We start from the raw sequence: 25,924 nt of genomic DNA, 5'->3' as shown, positions 1-25,924 counted from the left end.
TTATGTTTCATGGGCATCCCTCTCTTTTGTCTCCTTGCATACGCATGGCAGGTCGGGTTTCCTTGGACGGATTGAGGGTTGCCGCCGGCTCTTCTGGCTGTGGGAAGATACCCAGGGAGGACGGGGAACACCCGCATGCCCGTGCCCTCTGTTACCTGAGTGTGGCCCTTCATAGCTGACGATGGTAAGAGTCTCCTTGCTCCAAGTCACCGAGGTTGCTCATTGCCAGGTGAGGTTCACAACATTGCCAGGTGAGGTTCACAAGCGTGGACGATGATGACTCCACAAAAACATTCCTTGGAAGCTGAACAAAATGAGTGAAACTCTATACCGTCGTTCTCATCGAAACTGAGGTCCACCACGTAGCCCAGGGGGCTGCAGTGAGTTGGGTGGTGGAGGGGAGAACCCTGTGCCCCTTTTTCGACGAGGGCTCTGTGGGAATGGACCCTTTAAGGGAAGGCTCCTTCCAGCCGAGTTCAGGTGGCGTTAGGCTGAGTGTCAGTCCTCGTTTGTTCAGCATACATGGGTGATGCAGAGCTCAGACGTTGACGAAGACCTTGGCCTGCCCGGGATTATATCCTAGTGGGTGTTCGGCTGTAGGGTTCAGCCGTACTAGGAGGTTCTGGGCCATGGCACAGGAGAAGAAGTTTCGTCCTCTTGTGGACTGGAGATGCTTATTCCCAGGACAGTGGAACCATGCCGGTCTGCTGGGTCTTCCAGTGAAAATGAGGTCCACTTTAGGAGGAAGGCGGAGGCAGACCCAGCGCAAAGCATGGAAAGACCCTTCTTTAAAGCACAGGGACCTGGTGTTTCCGGGAGTGTGGTGGGTTTTCTAGTTTTTTGGAAATTCTTCAGTGTTGCCAGTGGTATTGTCCACAATGTTGGCAAGAGCGTTTGTCCACCAAGGGAAGGAATTGTGGGTCTCCAGTGGGACCAGCGCCTGGATGAGTAGATGGCCATTTGAGGAATGCAAATGGAGAAAGTGGGTCTTACCAGAAGCCGGTCCTTTGACTGCCACTTTCGGGAATGGATCCCCTGATAGATGGTTGGCTCTCGAGTTGGGGCATCAGAAGTGCTTCAGGAAAAAGCCTTAGTATCGTTGTGTGTTTTGGTCCACCCGTGAGGCTTCAGGCACGTGGTTGATGTGCCTTCTGATAGAGCATATACGCAGTTTGGATCCCGAATGAGCCACTGTTGTGGCAGACCTCAGGAATGAATTTTTTTGGAGGAGGCACCTGTGAACCCGAGACATCAGCTTCTAGTTTTTGAGCATAGGACAGTCGTGAATGGTTTGGGCAGAGGAAAGGCGTAACTGGGTCCAAAGGAGTTCCTAAGGATTGTTGCCTATGCCTGAAGGAAGTAGAGAGTGATGGAATTCACCTCTTTGCCAAGTGCCTTTCTAGGCGCTGTTCAGGCGTTGAGGGTCTCCTCTCCTGCACAATTGTGGGGTTCAGGCTTCGGAGCGTAGGTTGGGACTGGGGCTCCTGTTGGAATCTATGTCATGTGGGGCTCCGAGATGCACGTGGCGATATCCCAGAAAGGCAGGAGGTCTCCAGAGGACGTACTTTCTCAAGTGGTCCTTCCATGCTTGGACATCCCATGGAGGGAAGGTGTCAGGGTCACATTCGTTTGTAGGGTTGGATGGAGATTCACAGATGGGTTTCCTGTGGCTTGAAGAGTTTCCTGGGCAGCTTTGGAGCCCCATTGGACTGAGATGAGGCAGGCATGGCATAGGAAACTGAAAAGGCTGCAGTCCCTAAGGAGTGTGTAGTGAGGAACAGCAGGCTGCGGAACAGGCCAGTCATGGTTATGTTTCATGGGCATCCCTCTCTTTTGTCTCTTTGCATACGCATGGCAGGTCGGGTTTCCTCGGACGGATTGAGGGTTGCCTCCGGCTCTTCTGGCTGTGGAAGATACCCTTGGAGGACGGTGAACACCCGCATGCCCGTGCCCTCTGTTACCTGAGTGTGGCCCTTCATGGCTGACGATGGTAAGAGTCTCCTTGCCCAGAGTCACCGAGGTTGCTCCTTGCCAGGTGAGGGTCACAAGCGTGGATCGATGATGACTCCCACAAAAACATTCCTTGGAAGCTGAACAAAATGAGTGAAAACTCTATACCGTCGTTCTCATCGAAACTGAGGTCCACCACGTAGGCCCAGGGGGCTGCAGTGAATTTGGTGGTGGAGGGGAGAACCCTGTGCCCCTTTTTCGACGGGGGCTCTGTGGGAATGGACCCTGGAAGGAAGGCTCCTTCCAGCCGAGTTCAGGTGGCTTTAGGCTCCGAGCCTGTTGTCCTCTGCGTGTCAGTCCTCGTTTGGTTTCAGCATGCATGGGTGATGCAGAGCTCAGGACGTTGAGGTAGACCTAGGCCTGCCCGGGATTATATCTTTGTGGGTGTTCGGCTGTAGGGTTCAGCTGTACTAGGAGGTTCTGGGCCATGGCACAGGAGAAGAAGTTTTGTCCTCTTGTGGACTGGAGATGCTTATTCCCAGGCCAGTGGAACCATGCCGGTCTGCTGGGTCTTCCAGTGAAAATTGAGGAGCACTTTAGGTGGAAGGCGGAAGGAGACCCAGCGCAAAGCATGGGAGAGCCTTCTATAGTGCACAGGGGCCTGGTGTTTCCGGGAATGTGGAGGGTTTTATCGTTTCCGGAAATGCTACAGTGTGCCAATGGTATTGTCCCACAATGTTGGCAAGAGCGTTTGTCCACCAAGGAAGGAAGGGTGGGTCTAAAGAGGGACCACCGACTGGATGAGTAGATGGCCATTTGAGGGAATGCAAATGGAGAAACTGGGTCTTACCACAAGCCGGTTTTGGCTGCAACTTCTGGGAATGGATCCTCCTGATAGATGGTTGACTCTCGAGTTGGGGCATCAGAAGTGTTTCAGGAAAAAGCCTTAGTATCGTTGTGTGCTTTTGGTTTGCCCTGAGGCTTCAGGCTCGGTGGTTGATGTGCCATATGATAGAGCATATACGCAGTTTGAATCCCGAATGAGCCACTATTGTGGCAGACCTCAGGAATGAATTTTTTTGGAGGAGGCACCTGTGAACCCGAGACATCAGCTTCTAGTTTTTGAGCATAGGACAGTCGTGAATGGTTTGGGCAGAGAAAGGCGTAACTGGTCCAAAGGAGTTCCTAAGGATTGTTGCCTATGCCTGAAGGAAGTAGAGAGTGATGGAATTCACCTCTTTGCCAAGTGCCTTTCTAGGCGCTGGACAGGCGTTGAGGGTCTCCTCTCCTGCACAATTGTGGGGTTCAGGCTTCGGAGCGTATGGTTGGGACTGGGGCTCCTGTTGGAATCTATGTCATGTGGGCTCCGAGATGCACGTGGCGATATCCCAGAAAGGCAGGAGGTCTCCAGAGGGACGTACTTTCTCAAGTTGGTCCTTCCATGCTTGGACATCCCATGGAGGGAAGGTGTCAGGGTCACATTCGTTGTAGGGTTGGAAGGAGATTCACAGATGGGTTTCATGTGGCTGGAAGAGTTTCCTGGGCAGCTCAGGAGCCCCATTGGAACTGAGATGAGGCATGCATGGCATAGGAAACTGAAAAGGCTGCAGTCCCTAAGGAGTGTGTAGTGAGGAACAGCAGGCTGCGGAACAGGCCAGTCATGGTTATGTTTCATGGGCATCCCTCTCTTTTGTCTCCTTGCATACGCATGCAGGTCGGGTTTCCTTGGACGGATTGAGGGTTGCCGCCGGCTCTTCTGGCTGTGGGAAGATACCCAGGGAGGACGGGGAACACCCGCATGCCCCGTGCCCTCTGTTACCTGAGTGTGGCCCTTCATAGCTGACGATGGTAAGAGTCTCCTTGCTCCAAGTCACCGAGGTTGCTCATTGCCAGGTGAGGTTCACAAGCGTGGATCGATGATGACTCCCACAAAAACATTCCTTGGAAGCTGAACAAAATGAGTGAAAACTCTATACCGTCGTTCTCATCGAAACTGAGGTCCACCACGTAGCCCAGGGGGCTGCAGTGAGTTGGGTGGTGGAGGGGAGAACCCTGTGCCCCTTTTTCGACGAGGGCTCTGTGGGAATGGACCCTTTAAGGGAAGGCTCCTTCCAGCCGAGTTCAGGTGGCGTTAGGCTGAGTGTCAGTCCTCGTTTGGTTTCTCAGCATACATGGGTGATGCAGAGCTCAGGACGTTGACGAAGACCTTGGCCTGCCCGGGATTATATCCTAGTGGGTGTTCGGCTGTAGGTTTCAGCCGTACTAGGAGGTTCTGGGCCATGGCACAGGAGAAGAAGTTTCGTCCTCTTGTGGACTGGAGATGCTTATTCCCAGGACAGTGGAACCATGCCGGTCTGCTGGGTCTTCCAGTGAAAATTGAGGTCCACTTTAGGAGGAAGCGGAGGCAGACCCAGCGCAAAGCATGGAAGACCCTTCTTTAAAGCACAGGGACCTGGTGTTTCCGGGAGTGTGGTGGGTTTTCTAGTTTTTGGAAATTCTTCAGTGTTGCCAGTGGTATTGTCCCACAATGTTGGCAAGAGCGTTTGTCCACCAAGGGAAGGAATTGTGGGTCTCCAGTGGGACCAGCGCCTGGATGAGTAGATGGCCATTTGAGGGAATGCAAATGGAGAAAGTGGGTCTTACCAGAAGCCGGTCCTTTGACTGCCACTTTCGGGAATGGATCCCCCTGATAGATGGTTGGCTCTCGAGTTGGGGCATCAGAAGTGCTTCAGGAAAAAGCCTTAGTATCGTTGTGTGTTTTGGTCCACCCGTGAGGCTTCAGGCACGGTGGTTGATGTGCCTTCTGATAGAGCATATACGCAGTTTGGATCCCGAATGAGCCACTGTTGTGGCAGACCTCAGGAATGAATTTTTTTGGAGGAGGCACCTGTGAACCCGAGACATCAGCTTCTAGTTTTTGAGCATAGGACAGTCGTGAATGGTTTGGGCAGAGGAAAGGCGTGACTGGGTCCAAAGTAGTTCCTAAGGATTGTTGCCTATGCCTGAAGGAAGTAGAGAGTGATGGAATTCACCTCTTTGCCAAGTGCCTTTCTAGGCGCTGGACAGGCGTTGAGGGTCTCCTCTCCTGCACAATTGTGGGGTTCAGGCTTCGGAGCGTATGGTTGGGACTGGGGCTCCTGTTGGAATCTATGTCATGTGGGGCTCCGAGATGCACGTGGCGATATCCCAGAAAGGCAGGAGGTCTCCAGAGGACGTACTTTCTCAAGTTGGTCCTTCCATGCTTGGACATCCCATGGAGGGAAGGTGTCAGGGTCACATTCGTTTGTAGGGTTGGAAGGAGATTCTCAGATGGGTTTCCTGTGGCTGGAAGAGTTTCCTGGGCAGCTCAGGAGCCCCATTGGAACTGAGATGAGGCAGGCATGGCATAGGAAACTGAAAAGGCTGCAGTCCCTAAGGAGTGTGTAGTGAGGAACAGCAGGCTGCGGAACAGGCCAGTCATGGTTATGTTTCATGGGCATCCCTCTCTTTTGTCTCCTTGCATACGCATGGCAGGTCGGGTTTCCTTGGACGGATTGAGGGTTGCCTCCGGCTCTTCTGGCTGTGGGAAGATACCCAGGGAGGACGGGGAACACCCGCATGCCCGTGCCCTCTGTTACCTGAGTGTGGCCCTTCATAGCTGACGACGGTAAGAGTCTCCTTGCTCCAAGTCACCGAGGTTGCTCCTTGCCAGGTGAGGTTCACAAGCGTGGATCGATGATGACTCCCACAAAAACATTCCTTGGAAGCTGAACAAAATGAGTGAAAACTCTATACCGTCGTTCTCATCGAAACTGAGGTCCACCACGTAGCCCAGGGGGCTGCAGTGAGTGGGGTGGTGGAGGGGAGAACCCTGTGCCCCTTTTTCGACGAGGGCTCTGTGGGAATGGACCCTTTAAGGGAAGGCTCCTTCCAGCCGAGTTCAGGTGGCGTTAGGCTGAGTGTCAGTCCTCGTTTGGTTTCAGCATACATGGGTGATGCAGAGCTCAGGACGTTGACGAAGACCTTGGCCTGCCCGGGATTATATCCTAGTGGGTGTTCGGCTGTAGGGTTCAGCCGTACTAGGAGGTTCTGGGCCATGGCACAGGAGAAGAAGTTTCGTCCTCTTGTGGACTGGAGATGCTTATTCCCAGGACAGTGGAACCATGCCAGTCTGCTGGGTCTTCCAGTAAAAATTGAGGTCCACTTTAGGAGGAAGGCGGAGGCAGACCTAGCGCAAAGCATGGAAGACCCTTCTTTAAAGCACAGGGACCTGGTGTTTCCGGGAGTGTGGTGGGTTTTCTAGTTTTTTGGAAATTCTTCAGTGTTGCCAGTGGTATTGTCCCACAATGTTGGCAAGAGCGTTTGTCCACCAAGGGAAGGAATTGTGGGTCTCCAGTGGGACCAGCGCCTGGATGAGTAGATGGCCATTTGAGGGAATGCAAATGGAGAAAGTGGGTCTTACCAGAAGCCGGTCCTTTGACTGCCACTTTCGGGAATGGATCCCCCTGATAGATGGTTGGCTCTCGAGTTGGGGCATCAGAAGTGCTTCAGGAAAAAGCCTTAGTATCGTTGTGTGCTTTTGGTCCACCCGTGAGGCTTCAGGCACGGTGGTTGATGTGCCTTCTGATAGAGCATATACGCAGTTTGGATCCCGAATGAGCCACTGTTGTGGCAGACCTCAGGAATGAATTTTTTTGGAGGAGGCACCTGTGAACCCGAGACATCAGCTTCTAGTTTTTGAGCATAGGACAGTCGTGAATGGTTTGGGCAGAGGAAAGGCGTAACTGGGTCCAAAGGAGTTCCTAAGGATTGTTGCCTATGCCTGAAGGAAGTAGAGAGTGATGGAATTCACCTCTTTGCCAAGTGCCTTTCTAGGCGCTGGACAGGCGTTGAGGGTCTCCTCTCCTGCACAATTGTGGGGTTCAGGCTTCGGAGCGTATGGTTGGGACTGGGGCTCCTGTTGGAATCTATGTCATGTGGGGCTCCGAGATGCACGTGGCGATATCCCAGAAAGGCAGGAGGTCTCCAGAGGACGTACTTTCTCAAGTTGGTCCTTCCATGCTTGGACATCCCATGGAGGGAAGGTGTCAGGGTCACATTCGTTTGTAGGGTTGGATGGAGATTCACAGATGGGTTTCCTGTGGCTTGAAGAGTTTCCTGGGCAGCTTTGGAGCCCCATTGGAACTGAGATGAGGCAGGCATGGCATAGGAAACTGAAAAGGCTGCAGTCCCTAAGGAGTGTGTAGTGAGGAACAGCAGGCTGCGGAGCAGGGCAGTCATGGTTATGTTTCATGGGCATCCCTCTCTTTTGTCTCTTTGCATACGCATGGCAGGTCGGGTTTCCTCGGACGGATTGAGGGTTGCCTCCGGCTCTTCTGGCTGTGGGAAGATACCCAGGGAGGACGGTGAACACCCGCATGCCCGTGCCCTCTGTTACCTGAGTGTGGCCCTTCATGGCTGACGATGGTAAGAGTCTCCTTGCCCAGAGTCACCGAGGTTGCTCCTTGCCAGGTGAGGGTCACAAGCGTGGATCGATGATGACTCCCACAAAAACATTCCTTGGAAGCTGAACAAAATGAGTGAAAACTCTATACCGTCGTTCTCATCGAAACTGAGGTCCACCACGTAGCCCAGGGGGCTGCAGTGAATTTGGTGGTGGAGGGGAGAACCCTGTGCCCCTTTTTCGACGGGGGCTCTGTGGGAATGGACCCTGGAAGGGAAGGCTCCTTCCAGCCGAGTTCAGGTGGCTTTAGGCTCCGAGCCTGTTGTCCTCTGCGTGTCAGTCCTCGTTTGGTTTCAGCATGCATGGGTGATGCAGAGCTCAGGACGTTGAGGTAGACCTAGGCCTGCCCGGGATTATATCTTTGTGGGTGTTCGGCTGTAGGGTTCAGCTGTACTAGGAGGTTCTGGGCCATGGCACAGGAGAAGAAGTTTTGTCCTCTTGTGGACTGGAGATGCTTATTCCCAGGCCAGTGGAACCATGCTGGTCTGCTGGGTCTTCCAGTGAAAATTGAGGAGCACTTTAGGTGGAAGGCGGAAGGAGACCCAGCGCAAAGCATGGGAGAGCCTTCTATAGTGCACAGGGGCCTGGTGTTTCCGGGAATGTGGAGGGTTTTATCGTTTTCCGGAAATGCTACAGTGTTGCCAATGGTATTGTCCCACAATGTTGGCAAGAGCGTTTGTCCACCAAGGGAAGGAAGGGTGGGTCTAAAGAGGGACCACCGACTGGATGAGTAGATGGCCATTTGAGGGAATGCAAATGGAGAAACTGGGTCTTACCACAAGCCGGTTTTGGCTGCAACTTCTGGGAATGGATCCTCCTGATAGATGGTTGACTCTCGAGTTGGGGCATCAGAAGTGTTTCAGGAAAAAGCCTTAGTATCGTTGTGTGCTTTTGGTTTGCCCCTGAGGCTTCAGGCTCGGTGGTTGATGTGCCATATGATAGAGCATATACGCAGTTTGAATCCCGAATGAGCCACTATTGTGGCAGACCTCAGGAATGAATTTTTTTGGAGGAGGCACCTGTGAACCCGAGACATCAGCTTCTAGTTTTTGAGCATAGGACAGTCGTGAATGGTTTGGGCAGAGGAAAGGCGTAACTGGGTCCAAAGGAGTTCCTAAGGATTGTTGCCTATGCCTGAAGGAAGTAGAGAGTGATGGAATTCACCTCTTTGCCAAGTGCCTTTCTAGGCGCTGGACAGGCGTTGAGGGTCTCCTCTCCTGCACAATTGTGGGGTTCAGGCTTCGGAGCGTATGGTTGGGACTGGGGCTCCTGTTGGAATCTATGTCATGTGGGGCTCCGAGATGCACGTGGCGATATCCCAGAAAGGCAGGAGGTCTCCAGAGGACGTACTTTCTCAAGTTGGTCCTTCCATGCTTGGACATCCCATGGAGGGAAGGTGTCAGGGTCACATTCGTTTGTAGGGTTGGAAGGAGATTCACAGATGGGTTTCATGTGGCTGGAAGAGTTTCCTGGGCAGCTCAGGAGCCCCATTGGAACTGAGATGAGGCAGGCATGGCATAGGAAACTGAAAAGGCTGCAGTCCCTAAGGAGTGTGTAGTGAGGAACAGCAGGCTGCGGAACAGGCCAGTCATGGTTATGTTTCATGGGCATCCCTCTCTTTTGTCTCCTTGCATACGCATGGCAGGTCGGGTTTCCTTGGACGGATTGAGGGTTGCCGCCGGCTCTTCTGGCTGTGGGAAGATACCCAGGGAGGACGGGGAACACCCGCATGCCCGTGCCCTCTGTTACCTGAGTGTGGCCCTTCATAGCTGACGATGGTAAGAGTCTCCTTGCTCCAAGTCACCGAGGTTGCTCATTGCCAGGTGAGGTTCACAAGCGTGGATCGATGATGACTCCCACAAAAACATTCCTTGGAAGCTGAACAAAATGAGTGAAAACTCTATACCGTCGTTCTCATCGAAACTGAGGTCCACCACGTAGCCCAGGGGGCTGCAGTGAGTTGGGTGGTGGAGGGGAGAACCCTGTGCCCCTTTTTTGACGAGGGCTCTGTGGGAATGGACCCTTTAAGGGAAGGCTCCTTCCAGCCGAGTTCAGGTGGCGTTAGGCTGAGTGTCAGTCCTCGTTTGGTTTCAGCATACATGGGTGATGCAGAGCTCAGGACGTTGACGAAGACCTTGGCCTGCCCGGGATTATATCCTAGTGGGTGTTCGGCTGTAGGGTTCAGCCGTACTAGGAGGTTCTGGGCCATGGCACAGGAGAAGAAGTTTCGTCCTCTTGTGGACTGGAGATGCTTATTCCCAGGACAGTGGAACCATGCCGGTCTGCTGGGTCTTCCAGTGAAAATTGAGGTCCACTTTAGGAGGAAGGCGGAGGCAGACTCAGCGCAAAGCATGGAAGACCCTTCTTTAAAGCACAGGGACCTGGTGTTTCCGGGAGTGTGGTGGGTTTTCTAGTTTTTTGGAAATTCTTCAGTGTTGCCAGTGGTATTGTCCCACAATGTTGGCAAGAGCGTTTGTCCACCAAGGGAAGGAATTGTGGGTCTCCAGTGGGACCAGCGCCTGGATGAGTAGATGGCCATTTGAGGGAATGCAAATGGAGAAAGTGGGTCTTACCAGAAGCCGGTCCTTTGACTGCCACTTTCGGGAATGGATCCCCCTGATAGATGGTTGGCTCTCGAGTTGGGGCATCAGAAGTGCTTCAGGAAAAAGCCTTAGTATCGTTGTGTGTTTTGGTCCACCCGTGAGGCTTCAGGCACGGTGGTTGATGTGCCTTCTGATAGAGCATATACGCAGTTTGGATCCCGAATGAGCCACTGTTGTGGCAGACCTCAGGAATGAATTTTTTTGGAGGAGGCACCTGTGAACCCGAGACATCAGCTTCTAGTTTTTGAGCATAGGACAGTCGTGAATGGTTTGGGCAGAGGAAAGGCGTGACTGGGTCCAAAGTAGTTCCTAAGGATTGTTGCCTATGCCTGAAGGAAGTAGAGAGTGATGGAATTCACCTCTTTGCCAAGTGCCTTTCTAGGCGCTGGACAGGCGTTGAGGGTCTCCTCTCCTGCACAATTGTGGGGTTCAGGCTTCGGAGCGTATGGTTGGGACTGGGGCTCCTGTTGGAATCTATGTCATGTGGGGCTCCGAGATGCACGTGGCGATATCCCAGAAAGGCAGGAGGTCTCCAGAGGACGTACTTTCTCAAGTTGGTCCTTCCATGCTTGGACATCCCATGGAGGGAAGGTGTCAGGGTCACATTCGTTTGTAGGGTTGGAAGGAGATTCTCAGATGGGTTTCCTGTGGCTGGAAGAGTTTCCTGGGCAGCTCAGGAGCCCCATTGGAACTGAGATGAGGCAGGCATGGCATAGGAAACTGAAAAGGCTGCAGTCCCTAAGGAGTGTGTAGTGAGGAATAGCAGGCTGCGGAACAGGCCAGTCATGGTTATGTTTCATGGGCATCCCTCTCTTTTGTCTCCTTGCATACGCATGGCAGGTCGGGTTTCCTTGGACGGATTGAGGGTTGCCGCCGGCTCTTCTGGCTGTGGGAAGATACCCAGGGAGGACGGGGAACACCCGCATGCCCGTGCCCTCTGTTACCTGAGTGTGCCCCTTCATAGCTGACGATGGTAAGAGTCTCCTTGCTCCAAGTCACCGAGGTTGCTCATTGCCAGGTGAGGTTCACAAGCGTGGATCGATGATGACTCCCACAAAAACATTCCTTGGAAGCTGAACAAAATGAGTGAAAACTCTATACCGTCGTTCTCATCGAAACTGAGGTCCACCACGTAGCCCAGGGGGCTGCAGTGAGTGGGGTGGTGGAGGGGAGAACCCTGTGCCCCTTTTTCGACGAGGGCTCTGTGGGAATGGACCCTTTAAGGGAAGGCTCCTTCCAGCCGAGTTCAGGTGGCGTTAGGCTGAGTGTCAGTCCTCGTTTGGTTTCAGCATACATGGGTGATGCAGAGCTCAGGACGTTGACGAAGACCTTGGCCTGCCCGGGATTATATCCTAGTGGGTGTTCGGCTGTAGGGTTCAGCCGTACTAGGAGGTTCTGGGCCATGGCACAGGAGAAGAAGTTTCGTCCTCTTGTGGACTGGAGATGCTTATTCCCAGGACAGTGGAACCATGCCGGTCTGCTGGGTCTTCCAGTGAAAATTGAGGTCCACTTTAGGAGGAAGGCGGAGGCAGACCCAGCGCAAAGCATGGAAGACCCTTCTTTAAAGCACAGGGACCTGGTGTTTCCGGGAGTGTGGTGGGTTTTCTAGTTTTTTGGAAATTCTTCAGTGTTGCCAGTGGTATTGTCCCACAATGTTGGCAAGAGCGTTTGTCCACCAAGGGAAGGAATTGTGGGTCTCCAGTGGGACCAGCGCCTGGATGAGTAGATGGCCATTTGAGGGAATGCAAATGGAGAAAGTGGGTCTTACCAGAAGCCGGTCCTTTGACTGCCACTTTCGGGAATGGATCCCCCTGATAGATGGTTGGCTCTCGAGTTGGGGCATCAGAAGTGCTTCAGGAAAAAGCCTTAGTATCGTTGTGTGCTTTTGGTCCACCCGTGAGGCTTCAGGCACGGTGGTTGATGTGCCTTCTGATAGAGCATATACGCAGTTTGGATCCCGAATGAGCCACTGTTGTGGCAGACCTCAGGAATGAATTTTTTTGGAGGAGGCACCTGTGAACCCGAGACATCAGCTTCTAGTTTTTGAGCATAGGACAGTCGTGAATGGTTTGGGCAGAGGAAAGGCGTGACTGGGTCCAAAGTAGTTCCTAAGGATTGTTGCCTATGCCTGAAGGAAGTAGAGAGTGATGGAATTCACCTCTTTGCCAAGTGCCTTTCTAGGCGCTGGACAGGCGTTGAGGGTCTCCTCTCCTGCACAATTGTGGGGTTCAGGCTTCGGAGCGTATGGTTGGGACTGGGGCTCCTGTTGGAATCTATGTCATGTGGGGCTCCGAGATGCACGTGGCGATATCCCAGAAAGGCAGGAGGTCTCCAGAGGACGTACTTTCTCAAGTTGGTCCTTCCATGCTTGGACATCCCATGGAGGGAAGGTGTCAGGGTCACATTCGTTTGTAGGGTTGGAAGGAGATTCTCAGATGGGTTTCCTGTGGCTGGAAGAGTTTCCTGGGCAGCTCAGGAGCCCCATTGGAACTGAGATGAGGCAGGCATGGCATAGGAAACTGAAAAGGCTGCAGTCCCTAAGGAGTGTGTAGTGAGGAACAGCAGGCTGCGGAACAGGCCAGTCATGGTTATGTTTCATGGGCATCCCTCTCTTTTGTCTCCTTGCATACGCATGGCAGGTCGGGTTTCCTTGGACGGATTGAGGGTTGCCTCCGGCTCTTCTGGCTGTGGGAAGATACCCAGGGAGGACGGGGAACACCCGCATGCCCGTGCCCTCTGTTACCTGAGTGTGGCCCTTCATAGCTGACGACGGTAAGAGTCTCCTTGCTCCAAGTCACCGAGGTTGCTCATTGCCAGGTGAGGTTCACAAGCGTGGATCGATGATGACTCCCACAAAAACATTCCTTGGAAGCTGAACAAAATGAGTGAAAACTCTATACCGTCGTTCTCATCGAAACTGAGGTCCACCACGTAGCCCAGGGGGCTGCAGTGAGTGGGGTGGTGGAGGGGAGAACCCTGTGCCCCTTTTTCGACGAGGGCTCTGTGGGAATGGACCCTTTAAGGGAAGGCTCCTTCCAGCCGAGTTCAGGTGGCGTTAGGCTGAGTGTCAGTCCTCGTTTGGTTTCAGCATACATGGGTGATGCAGAGCTCAGGACGTTGACGAAGACCTTGGCCTGCCCGGGATTATATCCTAGTGGGTGTTCGGCTGTAGGGTTCAGCCGTACTAGGAGGTTCTGGGCCATGGCACAGGAGAAGAAGTTTCGTCCTCTTGTGGACTGGAGATGCTTATTCCCAGGACAGTGGAACCATGCCGGTCTGCTGGGTCTTCCAGTGAAAATTGAGGTCCACTTTAGGAGGAAGGCGGAGGCAGACCCAGCGCAAAGCATGGAAGACCCTTCTTTAAAGCACAGGGACCTGGTGTTTCCGGGAGTGTGGTGGGTTTTCTAGTTTTTTGGAAATTCTTCAGTGTTGCCAGTGGTATTGTCCCACAATGTTGGCAAGAGCGTTTGTCCACCAAGGGAAGGAATTGTGGGTCTCCAGTGGGACCAGCGCCTGGATGAGTAGATGGCCATTTGAGGGAATGCAAATGGAGAAAGTGGGTCTTACCAGAAGCCGGTCCTTTGACTGCCACTTTCGGGAATGGATCCCCCTGATAGATGGTTGGCTCTCGAGTTGGGGCATCAGAAGTGCTTCAGGAAAAAGCCTTAGTATCGTTGTGTGCTTTTGGTCCACCCGTGTGGCTTCAGGCACGGTGGTTGATGTGCCTTCTGATAGAGCATATACGCAGTTTGGATCCCGAATGAGCCACTGTTGTGGCAGACCTCAGGAATGAATTTTTTTGGAGGAGGCACCTGTGAACCCGAGACATCAGCTTCTAGTTTTTGAGCATAGGACAGTCGTGAATGGTTTGGGCAGAGGAAAGGCGTAACTGGGTCCAAAGGAGTTCCTAAGGATTGTTGCCTATGCCTGAAGGAAGTAGAGAGTGATGGAATTCACCTCTTTGCCAAGTGCCTTTCTAGGCGCTGGACAGGCGTTGAGGGTCTCCTCTCCTGCACAATTGTGGGGTTCAGGCTTCGGAGCGTATGGTTGGGACTGGGGCTCCTGTTGGAATCTATGTCATGTGGGGCTCCGAGATGCACGTGGCGATATCCCAGAAAGGCAGGAGGTCTCCAGAGGACGTACTTTCTCAAGTTGGTCCTTCCATGCTTGGACATCCCATGGAGGGAAGGTGTCAGGGTCACATTCATTTGTAGGGTTGGATGGAGATTCACAGATGGGTTTCCTGTGGCTTGAAGAGTTTCCTGGGCAGCTTTGGAGCCCCATTGGAACTGAGATGAGGCAGGCATGGCATAGGAAACTGAAAAGGCTGCAGTCCCTAAGGAGTGTGTAGTGAGGAACAGCAGGCTGCGGAGCAGGGCAGTCATGGTTATGTTTCATGGGCATCCCTCTCTTTTGTCTCTTTGCATACGCATGGCAGGTCGGGTTTCCTCGGACGGATTGAGGGTTGCCTCCGGCTCTTCTGGCTGTGGGAAGATACCCAGGGAGGACGGTGAACACCCGCATGCCCGTGCCCTCTGTTACCTGAGTGTGGCCCTTCATGGCTGACGATGGTAAGAGTCTCCTTGCCCAGAGTCACCGAGGTTGCTCCTTGCCAGGTGAGGGTCACAAGCGTGGATCGATGATGACTCCCACAAAAACATTCCTTGGAAGCTGAACAAAATGAGTGAAAACTCTATACCGTCGTTCTCATCGAAACTGAGGTCCACCACGTAGCCCAGGGGGCTGCAGTGAATTTGGTGGTGGAGGGGAGAACCCTGTGCCCCTTTTTCGACGAGGGCTCTGTGGGAATATACCCTGGAAGGGAAGGCTCCTTCCAGCCGAGTTCAGGTGGCTTTAGGCTCCGAGCCTGTTGTCCTCTGCGTGTCAGTCCTCGTTTGGTTTCAGCATGCATGGGTGATGCAGAGCTCAGGACGTTGAGGTAGACCTAGGCCTGCCCGGGATTATATCTTTGTGGGTGTTCGGCTGTAGGGTTCAGCTGTACTAGGAGGTTCTGGGCCATGGCACAGGAGAAGAAGTTTTGTCCTCTTGTGGACTGGAGATGCTTATTCCCGGGCCAGTGGAACCATGCCGGTCTGCTGGGTCTTCCAGTGAAAATTGAGGAGCACTTTAGGTGGAAGGCGGAAGGAGACCCAGCGCAAAGCATGGGAGAGCCTTCTATAGTGCACAGGGGCCTGGTGTTTCCGGGAATGTGGAGGGTTTTATCGTTTTCCGGAAATGCTACAGTGTTGCCAATGGTATTGTCCCACAATGTTGGCATGAGCGTTTGTCCACCAAGGGAAGGAAGGGTGGGTCTAAAGAGGGACCACCGACTGGATGAGTAGATGGCCATTTGAGGGAATGCAAATGGAGAAACTGGGTCTTACCACAAGCCGGTTTTGGCTGCAACTTCTGGGAATGGATCCTCCTGATAGATGGTTGACTCTCGAGTTGGGGCATCAGAAGTGTTTCAGGAAAAAGCCTTAGTATCGTTGTGTGCTTTTCGTTTGCCCCTGAGGCTTCAGGCTCGGTGGTTGATGTGCCATATGATAGAGCATATTCGCAGTTTGAATCCCGAATGAGCCACTATTGTGGCAGACCTCAGGAATGAATTTTTTTGGAGGAGGCACATGTGAACCCGAGACATCAGCTTCTAGTTTTTGAGCATAGGACAGTCGTGAATGGTTTGGGCAGAGGAAAGGCGTAACTGGGTCCAAAGGAGTTCCTAAGGATTGTTGCCTATGCCTGAAGGAAGTAGAGAGTGATGGAATTCACCTCTTTGCCAAGTGCCTTTCTAGGCGCTGGACAGGCGTTGAGGGTCTCCTCTCCTGCACAATTGTGGGGTACAGGCATCGGAGCGTATGGTTGGGACTGGGGCTCCTGTTGGAATCTATGTCATGTGGGGCTCCGAGATGCACGTGGCGATATCCCAGAAAGGCAGGAGGTCTCCAGAGGACGTACTTTCTCAAGTTGGTCCTTCCATGCTTGGACATCCCATGGAGGGAAGGTGTCAGGGTCACATTCGTTTGTAGGGTTGGAAGGAGATTCTCAGATGGGTTTCCTGTGGCTGGAAGAGTTTCCTGGGCAGCTCAGGAGCCCCATTGGAACTGAGATGAGGCAGGCATGGCATAGGAAACTGAAAAGGCTGCAGTCCCTAAGGAGTGTGTAGTGAGGAACAGCAGGCTGCGGAACAGGCCAGTCATGGTTATGTTTCATGGGCATCCCTCTCTTTTGTCTCCTTGCATACGCATGGCAGGTCGGGTTTCCTTGGACGGATTGAGGGTTGCCCCCGGCTCTTCTGGCTGTGGGAAGATACCCAGGGAGGACGGGGAACACCCGCATGCCCGTGCCCTCTGTTACCTGAGTGTGGCCCTTCATAGCTGACGATGGTAAGAGTCTCCTTGCTCCAAGTCACCGAGGTTGCTCATTGCCAGGTGAGGTTCACAAGCGTGGATCGATGATGACTCCCACAAAAACATTCCTTGGAAGCTGAACAAAATGAGTGAAAACTCTATACCGTCGTTCTCATCGAAACTGAGGTCCACCACGTAGCCCAGGGGGCTGCAGTGAGTGGGGTGGTGGAGGGGAGAACCCTGTGCCCCTTTTTCGACGAGGGCTCTGTGGGAATGGACCCTTTAAGGGAAGGCTCCTTCCAGCCGAGTTCAGGTGGCGTTAGGCTGAGTGTCAGTCCTCGTTTGGTTTCAGCATACATGGGTGATGCAGAGCTCAGGACGTTGACGAAGACCTTGGCCTGCCCGGGATTATATCCTAGTGGGTGTTCGGCTGTAGGGTTCAGCCGTACTAGGAGGTTCTGGGCCATGGCACAGGAGAAGAAGTTTCGTCCTCTTGTGGACTGGAGATGCTTATTCCCAGGACAGTGGAACCATGCCGGTCTGCTGGGTCTTCCAGTGAAAATTGAGGTCCACTTTAGGAGGAAGGCGGAGGCAGACCCAGCGCAAAGCATGGAAGACCCTTCTTTAAAGCACAGGGACCTGGTGTTTCCGGGAGTGTGGTGGGTTTTCTAGTTTTTTGGAAATTCTTCAGTGTTGCCAGTGGTATTGTCCCACAATGTTGGCAAGAGCGTTTGTCCACCAAGGGAAGGAATTGTGGGTCTCCAGTGGGACCAGCGCCTGGATGAGTAGATGGCCATTTGAGGGAATGCAAATGGAGAAAGTGGGTCTTACCAGAAGCCGGTCCTTTGACTGCCACTTTCGGGAATGGATCCCCCTGATAGATGGTTGGCTCTCGAGTTGGGGCATCAGAAGTGCTTCAGGAAAAAGCCTTAGTATCGTTGTGTGTTTTGGTCCACCCGTGAGGCTTCAGGCACGGTGGTTGATGTGCCTTCTGATAGAGCATATACGCAGTTTGGATCCCGAATGAGCCACTGTTGTGGCAGACCTCAGGAATGAATTTTTTTGGAGGAGGCACCTGTGAACCCGAGACATCAGCTTCTAGTTTTTGAGCATAGGACAGTCGTGAATGGTTTGGGCAGAGGAAAGGCGTGACTGGGTCCAAAGTAGTTCCTAAGGATTGTTGCCTATGCCTGAAGGAAGTAGAGAGTGATGGAATTCACCTCTTTGCCAAGTGCCTTTCTAGGCGCTGGACAGGCGTTGAGGGTCTCCTCTCCTGCACAATTGTGGGGTTCAGGCTTCGGAGCGTATGGTTGGGACTGGGGCTCCTGTTGGAATCTATGTCATGTGGGGCTCCGAGATGCACGTGGCGATATCCCAGAAAGGCAGGAGGTCTCCAGAGGACGTACTTTCTCAAGTTGGTCCTTCCATGCTTGGACATCCCATAGAGGGAAGGTGTCAGGGTCACATTCGTTTGTAGGGTTGGAAGGAGATTCTCAGATGGGTTTCCTGTGGCTGGAAGAGTTTCCTGGGCAGCTCAGGAGCCCCATTGGAACTGAGATGAGGCAGGCATGGCATAGGAAACTGAAAAGGCTGCAGTCCCTAAGGAGTGTGTAGTGAGGAACAGCAGGCTGCGGAACAGGCCAGTCATGGTTATGTTTCATGGGCATCCCTCTCTTTTGTCTCCTTGCATACGCATGGCAGGTCGGGTTTCCTTGGACGGATTGAGGGTTGCCTCCGGCTCTTCTGGCTGTGGGAAGATACCCAGGGAGGACGGGGAACACCCGCATGCCCGTGCCCTCTGTTACCTGAGTGTGGCCCTTCATAGCTGACGACGGTAAGAGTCTCCTTGCTCCAAGTCACCGAGGTTGCTCATTGCCAGGTGAGGTTCACAAGCGTGGATCGATGATGACTCCCACAAAAACATTCCTTGGAATCTGAACAAAATGAGTGAAAACTCTATACCGTCGTTCTCATCGAAACTGAGGTCCACCACGTAGCCCAGGGGGCTGCAGTGAGTGGGGTGGTGGAGGGGAGAACCCTGTGCCCCTTTTTCGACGAGGGCTCTGTGGGAATGGACCCTTTAAGGGAAGGCTCCTTCCAGCCGAGTTCAGGTGGCGTTAGGCTGAGTGTCAGTCCTCGTTTGGTTTCAGCATACATGGGTGATGCAGAGCTCAGGACGTTGACGAAGACCTTGGCCTGCCCGGGATTATATCCTAGTGGGTGTTCGGCTGTAGGGTTCAGCCGTACTAGGAGGTTCTGGGCCATGGCACAGGAGAAGAAGTTTCGTCCTCTTGTGGACTGGAGATGCTTATTCCCAGGACAGTGGAACCATGCCGGTCTGCTGGGTCTTCCAGTGAAAATTGAGGTCCACTTTAGGAGGAAGGCGGAGGCAGACCCAGCGCAAAGCATGGAAGACCCTTCTTTAAAGCACAGGGACCTGGTGTTTCCGGGAGTGTGGTGGGTTTTCTAGTTTTTTGGAAATTCTTCAGTGTTGCCAGTGGTATTGTCCCACAATGTTGGCAAGAGCGTTTGTCCACCAAGGGAAGGAATTGTGGGTCTCCAGTGGGACCAGCGCCTGGATGAGTAGATGGCCATTTGAGGGAATGCAAATGGAGAAAGTGGGTCTTACCAGAAGCCGGTCCTTTGACTGCCACTTTCGGGAATGGATCCCCCTGATTGATGGTTGGCTCTCGAGTTGGGGCATCAGAAGTGCTTCAGGAAAAAGCCTTAGTATCGTTGTGTGCTTTTGGTCCACCCGTGAGGCTTCAGGCACGGTGGTTGATGTGCCTTCTGATAGAGCATATACGCAGTTTGGATCCCGAATGAGCCACTGTTGTGGCAGACCTCAGGAATGAATTTTTTTGGAGGAGGCACCTGTGAACCCGAGACATCAGCTTCTAGTTTTTGAGCATAGGACAGTCGTGAATGGTTTGGGCAGAGGAAAGGCGTGACTGGGTCCAAAGTAGTTCCTAAGGATTGTTGCCTATGCCTGAAGGAAGTAGAGAGTGATGGAATTCACCTCTTTGCCAAGTGCCTTTCTAGGCGCTGGACAGGCGTTGAGGGTCTCCTCTCCTGCACAATTGTGGGGTTCAGGCTTCGGAGCGTATGGTTGGGACTGGGGCTCCTGTTGGAATCTATGTCATGTGGGGCTCCGAGATGCACGTGGCGATATCCCAGAAAGGCAGGAGGTCTCCAGAGGACGTACTTTCTCAAGTTGGTCCTTCCATGCTTGGACATCCCATGGAGGGAAGGTGTCAGGGTCACATTCGTTTGTAGGGTTGGAAGGAGATTCTCAGATGGGTTTCCTGTGGCTGGAAGAGTTTCCTGGGCAGCTCAGGAGCCCCATTGGAACTGAGATGAGGCAGGCATGGCATAGGAAACTGAAAAGGCTGCAGTCCCTAAGGAGTGTGTAGTGAGGAACAGCAGGCTGCGGAACAGGCCAGTCATGGTTATGTTTCATGGGCATCCCTCTCTTTTGTCTCCTTGCATACGCATGGCAGGTCGGGTTTCCTTGGACGGATTGAGGGTTGCCTCCGGCTCTTCTGGCTGTGGGAAGATACCCAGGGAGGACGGGGAACACCCGCATGCCCGTGCCCTCTGTTACCTGAGTGTGGCCCTTCATAGCTGACGACGGTAAGAGTCTCCTTGCTCCAAGTCACCGAGGTTGCTCCTTGCCAGGTGAGGTTCACAAGCGTGGATCGATGATGACTCCCACAAAAACATTCCTTGGAAGCTGAACAAAATGAGTGAAAACTCTATACCGTCGTTCTCATCGAAACTGAGGTCCACCACGTAGCCCAGGGGGCTGCAGTGAGTGGGGTGGTGGAGGGGAGAACCCTGTGCCCCTTTTTCGACGAGGGCTCTGTGGGAATGGACCCTTTAAGGGAAGGCTCCTTCCAGCCGAGTTCAGGTGGCGTTAGGCTGAGTGTCAGTCCTCGTTTGGTTTCAGCATACATGGGTGATGCAGAGCTCAGGACGTTGACGAAGACCTTGGCCTGCCCGGGATTATATCCTAGTGGGTGTTCGGCTGTAGGGTTCAGCCGTACTAGGAGGTTCTGGGCCATGGCACAGGAGAAGAAGTTTCGTCCTCTTGTGGACTGGAGATGCTTATTCCCAGGACAGTGGAACCATGCCGGTCTGCTGGGTCTTCCAGTGAAAATTGAGGTCCACTTTAGGAGGAAGGCGGAGGCAGACCCAGCGCAAAGCATGGAAGACCCTTCTTTAAAGCACAGGGACCTGGTGTTTCCGGGAGTGTGGTGGGTTTTCTAGTTTTTTGGAAATTCTTCAGTGTTGCCAGTGGTATTATCCCACAATGTTGGCAAGAGCGTTTGTCCACCAAGGGAAGGAATTGTGGGTCTCCAGTGGGACCAGCGCCTGGATGAGTAGATGGCCATTTGAGGGAATGCAAATGGAGAAAGTGGGTCTTACCAGAAGCCGGTCCTTTGACTGCCACTTTCGGGAATGGATCCCCCTGATAGATGGTTGGCTCTCGAGTTGGGGCATCAGAAGTGCTTCAGGAAAAAGCCTTAGTATCGTTGTGTGCTTTTGGTCCACCCGTGAGGCTTCAGGCACGGTGGTTGATGTGCCTTCTGATAGAGCATATACGCAGTTTGGATCCCGAATGAGCCACTGTTGTGGCAGACCTCAGGAATGAATTTTTTTGGAGGAGGCACCTGTGAACCCGAGACATCAGCTTCTAGTTTTTGAGCATAGGACAGTCGTGAATGGTTTGGGCAGAGGAAAGGCGTAACTGGGTCCAAAGGAGTTCCTAAGGATTGTTGCCTATGCCTGAAGGAAGTAGAGAGTGATGGAATTCACCTCTTTGCCAAGTGCCTTTCTAGGCGCTGGACAGGCGTTGAGGGTCTCCTCTCCTGCACAATTGTGGGGTTCAGGCTTCGGAGCGTATGGTTGGGACTGGGGCTCCTGTTGGAATCTATGTCATGTGGGGCTCCGAGATGCACGTGGCGATATCCCAGAAAGGCAGGAGGTCTCCAGAGGACGTACTTTCTCAAGTTGGTCCTTCCATGCTTGGACATCCCATGGAGGGAAGGTGTCAGGGTCACATTCGTTTGTAGGGTTGGATGGAGATTCACAGATGGGTTTCCTGTGGCTTGAAGAGTTTCCTGGGCAGCTTTGGAGCCCCATTGGAACTGAGATGAGGCAGGCATGGCATAGGAAACTGAAAAGGCTGCAGTCCCTAAGGAGTGTGTAGTGAGGAACAGCAGGCTGCGGAGCAGGGCAGTCATGGTTATGTTTCATGGGCATCCCTCTCTTTTGTCTCTTTGCATACGCATGGCAGGTCGGGTTTCCTCGGACGGATTGAGGGTTGCCTCCGGCTCTTCTGGCTGTGGGAAGATACCCAGGGAGGACGGTGAACACCCGCATGCCCGTGCCCTCTGTTACCTGAGTGTGGCCCTTCATGGCTGACGATGGTAAGAGTCTCCTTGCCCAGAGTCACCGAGGTTGCTCCTTGCCAGGTGAGGGTCACAAGCGTGGATCGATGATGACTCCCACAAAAACATTCCTTGGAAGCTGAACAAAATGAGTGAAAACTCTATACCGTCGTTCTCATCGAAACTGAGGTCCACCACGTAGCCCAGGGGGCTGCAGTGAATTTGGTGGTGGAGGGGAGAACCCTGTGCCCCTTTTTCGACGAGGGCTCTGTGGGAATATACCCTGGAAGGGAAGGCTCCTTCCAGCCGAGTTCAGGTGGCTTTAGGCTCCGAGCCTGTTGTCCTCTGCGTGTCAGTCCTCGTTTGGTTTCAGCATGCATGGGTGATGCAGAGCTCAGGACGTTGAGGTAGACCTAGGCCTGCCCGGGATTATATCTTTGTGGGTGTTCGGCTGTAGGGTTCAGCTGTACTAGGAGGTTCTGGGCCATGGCACAGGAGAAGAAGTTTTGTCCTCTTGTGGACTGGAGATGCTTATTCCCAGGCCAGTGGAACCATGCCGGTCTGCTGGGTCTTCCAGTGAAAATTGAGGAGCACTTTAGGTGGAAGGCGGAAGGAGACCCAGCGCAAAGCATGGGAGAGCCTTCTATAGTGCACAGGGGCCTGGTGTTTCCGGGAATGTGGAGGGTTTTATCGTTTTCCGGAAATGCTACAGTGTTGCCAATGGTATTGTCCCACAATGTTGGCATGAGCGTTTGTCCACCAAGGGAAGGAAGGGTGGGTCTAAAGAGGGACCACCGACTGGATGAGTAGATGGCCATTTGAGGGAATGCAAATGGAGAAACTGGGTCTTACCACAAGCCGGTTTTGGCTGCAACTTCTGGGAATGGATCCTCCTGATAGATGGTTGACTCTCGAGTTGGGGCATCAGAAGTGTTTCAGGAAAAAGCCTTAGTATCGTTGTGTGCTTTTCGTTTGCCCCTGAGGCTTCAGGCTCGGTGGTTGATGTGCCATATGATAGAGCATATACGCAGTTTGAATCCCGAATGAGCCACTATTGTGGCAGACCTCAGGAATGAATTTTTTTGGAGGAGGCACATGTGAACCCGAGACATCAGCTTCTAGTTTTTGAGCATAGGACAGTCGTGAATGGTTTGGGCAGAGGAAAGGCGTAACTGGGTCCAAAGGAGTTCCTAAGGATTGTTGCCTATGCCTGAAGGAAGTAGAGAGTGATGGAATTCACCTCTTTGCCAAGTGCCTTTCTAGGCGCTGGACAGGCGTTGAGGGTCTCCTCTCCTGCACAATTGTGGGGTACAGGCATCGGAGCGTATGGTTGGGACTGGGGCTCCTGTTGGAATCTATGTCATGTGGGGCTCCGAGATGCACGTGGCGATATCCCAGAAAGGCAGGAGGTCTCCAGAGGACGTACTTTCTCAAGTTGGTCCTTCCATGCTTGGACATCCCATGGAGGGAAGGTGTCAGGGTCACATTCGTTTGTAGGGTTGGAAGGAGATTCTCAGATGGGTTTCCTGTGGCTGGAAGAGTTTCCTGGGCAGCTCAGGAGCCCCATTGGAACTGAGATGAGGCAGGCATGGCATAGGAAACTGAAAAGGCTGCAGTCCCTAAGGAGTGTGTAGTGAGGAACAGCAGGCTGCGGAACAGGCCAGTCATGGTTATGTTTCATGGGCATCCCTCTCTTTTGTCTCCTTGCATACGCATGGCAGGTCGGGTTTCCTTGGACGGATTGAGGGTTGCCCCCGGCTCTTCTGGCTGTGGGAAGATACCCAGGGAGGACGGGGAACACCCGCATGCCCGTGCCCTCTGTTACCTGAGTGTGGCCCTTCATAGCTGACGATGGTAAGAGTCTCCTTGCTCCAAGTCACCGAGGTTGCTCATTGCCAGGTGAGGTTCACAAGCGTGGATCGATGATGACTCCCACAAAAACATTCCTTGGAAGCTGAACAAAATGAGTGAAAACTCTATACCGTCGTTCTCATCGAAACTGAGGTCCACCACGTAGCCCAGGGGGCTGCAGTGAGTGGGGTGGTGGAGGGGAGAACCCTGTGCCCCTTTTTCGACGAGGGCTCTGTGGGAATGGACCCTTTAAGGGAAGGCTCCTTCCAGCCGAGTTCAGGTGGCGTTAGGCTGAGTGTCAGTCCTCGTTTGGTTTCAGCATACATGGGTGATGCAGAGCTCAGGACGTTGACGAAGACCTTGGCCTGCCCGGGATTATATCCTAGTGGGTGTTCGGCTGTAGGGTTCAGCCGTACTAGGAGGTTCTGGGCCATGGCACAGGAGAAGAAGTTTCGTCCTCTTGTGGACTGGAGATGCTTATTCCCAGGACAGTGGAACCATGCCGGTCTGCTGGGTCTTCCAGTGAAAATTGAGGTCCACTTTAGGAGGAAGGCGGAGGCAGACCCAGCGCAAAGCATGGAAGACCCTTCTTTAAAGCACAGGGACCTGGTGTTTCCGGGAGTGTGGTGGGTTTTCTAGTTTTTTGGAAATTCTTCAGTGTTGCCAGTGGTATTGTCCCACAATGTTGGCAAGAGCGTTTGTCCACCAAGGGAAGGAATTGTGGGTCTCCAGTGGGACCAGCGCCTGGATGAGTAGATGGCCATTTGAGGGAATGCAAATGGAGAAAGTGGGTCTTACCAGAAGCCGGTCCTTTGACTGCCACTTTCGGGAATGGATCCCCCTGATAGATGGTTGGCTCTCGAGTTGGGGCATCAGAAGTGCTTCAGGAAAAGCCTTAGTATCGTTGTGTGTTTTGGTCCACCCGTGAGGCTTCAGGCACGGTGGTTGATGTGCCTTCTGATAGAGCATATACGCAGTTTGGATCCCGAATGAGCCACTGTTGTGGCAGACCTCAGGAATGAATTTTTTTGGAGGAGGCACCTGTGAACCCGAGACATCAGCTTCTAGTTTTTGAGCATAGGACAGTCGTGAATGGTTTGGGCAGAGGAAAGGCGTGACTGGGTCCAAAGTAGTTCCTAAGGATTGTTGCCTATGCCTGAAGGAAGTAGAGAGTGATGGAATTCACCTCTTTGCCAAGTGCCTTCTAGGCGCTGGACAGGCGTTGAGGGTCTCCTCTCCTGCACAATTGTGGGGTTCAGGCTTCGGAGCGTATGGTTGGGACTGGGGCTCCTGTTGGAATCTATGTCATGTGGGGCTCCGAGATGCACGTGGCGATATCCCAGAAAGGCAGGAGGTCTCCAGAGGACGTACTTTCTCAAGTTGGTCCTTCCATGCTTGGACATCCCATGGAGGGAAGGTGTCAGGGTCACATTCGTTTGTAGGGTTGGAAGGAGATTCTCAGATGGGTTTCCTGTGGCTGGAAGAGTTTCCTGGGCAGCTCAGGAGCCCCATTGGAACTGAGATGAGGCAGGCATGGCATAGGAAACTGAAAAGGCTGCAGTCCCTAAGGAGTGTGTAGTGAGGAACAGCAGGCTGCGGAACAGGCCAGTCATGGTTATGTTTCATGGGCATCCCTCTCTTTTGTCTCCTTGCATACGCATGGCAGGTCGGGTTTCCTTGGACGGATTGAGGGTTGCCTCCGGCTCTTCTGGCTGTGGGAAGATACCCAGGGAGGACGGGGAACACCCGCATGCCCGTGCCCTCTGTTACCTGAGTGTGGCCCTTCATAGCTGACGACGGTAAGAGTCTCCTTGCTCCAAGTCACCGAGGTTGCTCATTGCCAGGTGAGGTTCACAAGCGTGGATCGATGATGACTCCCACAAAAACATTCCTTGGAAGCTGAACAAAATGAGTGAAAACTCTATACCGTCGTTCTCATCGAAACTGAGGTCCACCACGTAGCCCAGGGGGCTGCAGTGAGTGGGGTGGTGGAGGGGAGAACCCTGTGCCCCTTTTTCGACGAGGGCTCTGTGGGAATGGACCCTTTAAGGGAAGGCTCCTTCCAGCCGAGTTCAGGTGGCGTTAGGCTGAGTGTCAGTCCTCGTTTGGTTTCAGCATACATGGGTGATGCAGAGCTCAGGACGTTGACGAAGACCTTGGCCTGCCCCGGGGGATTATATCCTAGTGGTGTTCGGCTGTAGGGTTCAGCCCGTACTAGGAGGTTCTGGGCCATGGCACAGGAGAAGAAGTTTCGTCCTCTTGTGGACTGGAGATGCTTATTCCAGGACAGTGGAA

At 53.2% G+C, this 25,924-nt stretch overlaps 15 non-coding genes across 15 annotated transcripts; all 15 read left to right on the top strand.

The window, feature by feature from the left end:
* The first annotated feature begins 268 nt into the window (after positions 1-268).
* On the top strand, positions 269-357 carry LOC143386649 (small nucleolar RNA SNORD116). The gene has a single exon (XR_013089659.2). It is a non-coding gene; the product is annotated as a small nucleolar RNA SNORD116 (small nucleolar RNA).
* Positions 358-2,052: 1,695 nt separating this feature from the next.
* LOC143386650 (small nucleolar RNA SNORD116) lies at positions 2,053-2,144 on the top strand. Its single transcript, XR_013089660.1, has one exon. It is a non-coding gene; the product is annotated as a small nucleolar RNA SNORD116 (small nucleolar RNA).
* Positions 2,145-3,860: 1,716 nt separating this feature from the next.
* LOC143386652 (small nucleolar RNA SNORD116) lies at positions 3,861-3,952 on the top strand. The gene has a single exon (XR_013089662.1). It is a non-coding gene; the product is annotated as a small nucleolar RNA SNORD116 (small nucleolar RNA).
* Positions 3,953-5,658: 1,706 nt separating this feature from the next.
* Positions 5,659-5,750, top strand: LOC143386581 (small nucleolar RNA SNORD116). Its single transcript, XR_013089595.2, has one exon. It is a non-coding gene; the product is annotated as a small nucleolar RNA SNORD116 (small nucleolar RNA).
* A 1,707-nt stretch (positions 5,751-7,457) lies between these two features.
* Positions 7,458-7,549, top strand: LOC143386653 (small nucleolar RNA SNORD116). The gene has a single exon (XR_013089663.1). It is a non-coding gene; the product is annotated as a small nucleolar RNA SNORD116 (small nucleolar RNA).
* Positions 7,550-9,272: 1,723 nt separating this feature from the next.
* LOC143386654 (small nucleolar RNA SNORD116) lies at positions 9,273-9,364 on the top strand. Its single transcript, XR_013089664.1, has one exon. It is a non-coding gene; the product is annotated as a small nucleolar RNA SNORD116 (small nucleolar RNA).
* A 1,706-nt stretch (positions 9,365-11,070) lies between these two features.
* Positions 11,071-11,162, top strand: LOC143386655 (small nucleolar RNA SNORD116). Its single transcript, XR_013089665.1, has one exon. It is a non-coding gene; the product is annotated as a small nucleolar RNA SNORD116 (small nucleolar RNA).
* Positions 11,163-12,869: 1,707 nt separating this feature from the next.
* On the top strand, positions 12,870-12,961 carry LOC143386656 (small nucleolar RNA SNORD116). The gene has a single exon (XR_013089666.1). It is a non-coding gene; the product is annotated as a small nucleolar RNA SNORD116 (small nucleolar RNA).
* Positions 12,962-14,668: 1,707 nt separating this feature from the next.
* On the top strand, positions 14,669-14,760 carry LOC143386657 (small nucleolar RNA SNORD116). Its single transcript, XR_013089667.1, has one exon. It is a non-coding gene; the product is annotated as a small nucleolar RNA SNORD116 (small nucleolar RNA).
* Positions 14,761-16,483: 1,723 nt separating this feature from the next.
* Positions 16,484-16,575, top strand: LOC143386659 (small nucleolar RNA SNORD116). Its single transcript, XR_013089668.1, has one exon. It is a non-coding gene; the product is annotated as a small nucleolar RNA SNORD116 (small nucleolar RNA).
* A 1,706-nt stretch (positions 16,576-18,281) lies between these two features.
* LOC143386586 (small nucleolar RNA SNORD116) lies at positions 18,282-18,373 on the top strand. The gene has a single exon (XR_013089600.2). It is a non-coding gene; the product is annotated as a small nucleolar RNA SNORD116 (small nucleolar RNA).
* A 1,707-nt stretch (positions 18,374-20,080) lies between these two features.
* On the top strand, positions 20,081-20,172 carry LOC143386582 (small nucleolar RNA SNORD116). The gene has a single exon (XR_013089596.2). It is a non-coding gene; the product is annotated as a small nucleolar RNA SNORD116 (small nucleolar RNA).
* Positions 20,173-21,879: 1,707 nt separating this feature from the next.
* On the top strand, positions 21,880-21,971 carry LOC143386660 (small nucleolar RNA SNORD116). Its single transcript, XR_013089669.1, has one exon. It is a non-coding gene; the product is annotated as a small nucleolar RNA SNORD116 (small nucleolar RNA).
* Positions 21,972-23,694: 1,723 nt separating this feature from the next.
* Positions 23,695-23,786, top strand: LOC143386661 (small nucleolar RNA SNORD116). The gene has a single exon (XR_013089670.1). It is a non-coding gene; the product is annotated as a small nucleolar RNA SNORD116 (small nucleolar RNA).
* A 1,704-nt stretch (positions 23,787-25,490) lies between these two features.
* LOC143640041 (small nucleolar RNA SNORD116) lies at positions 25,491-25,582 on the top strand. The gene has a single exon (XR_013154853.1). It is a non-coding gene; the product is annotated as a small nucleolar RNA SNORD116 (small nucleolar RNA).
* Positions 25,583-25,924: the final 342 nt, after the last annotated feature.

The sequence above is a fragment of the Callospermophilus lateralis genome, unplaced genomic scaffold (assembly GCF_048772815.1).
Source record: "Callospermophilus lateralis isolate mCalLat2 unplaced genomic scaffold, mCalLat2.hap1 Scaffold_11105, whole genome shotgun sequence".
NCBI lineage: Eukaryota > Metazoa > Chordata > Mammalia > Rodentia > Sciuridae > Callospermophilus > Callospermophilus lateralis.
This window is presented reverse-complemented; position numbering and strand designations above follow the sequence as displayed.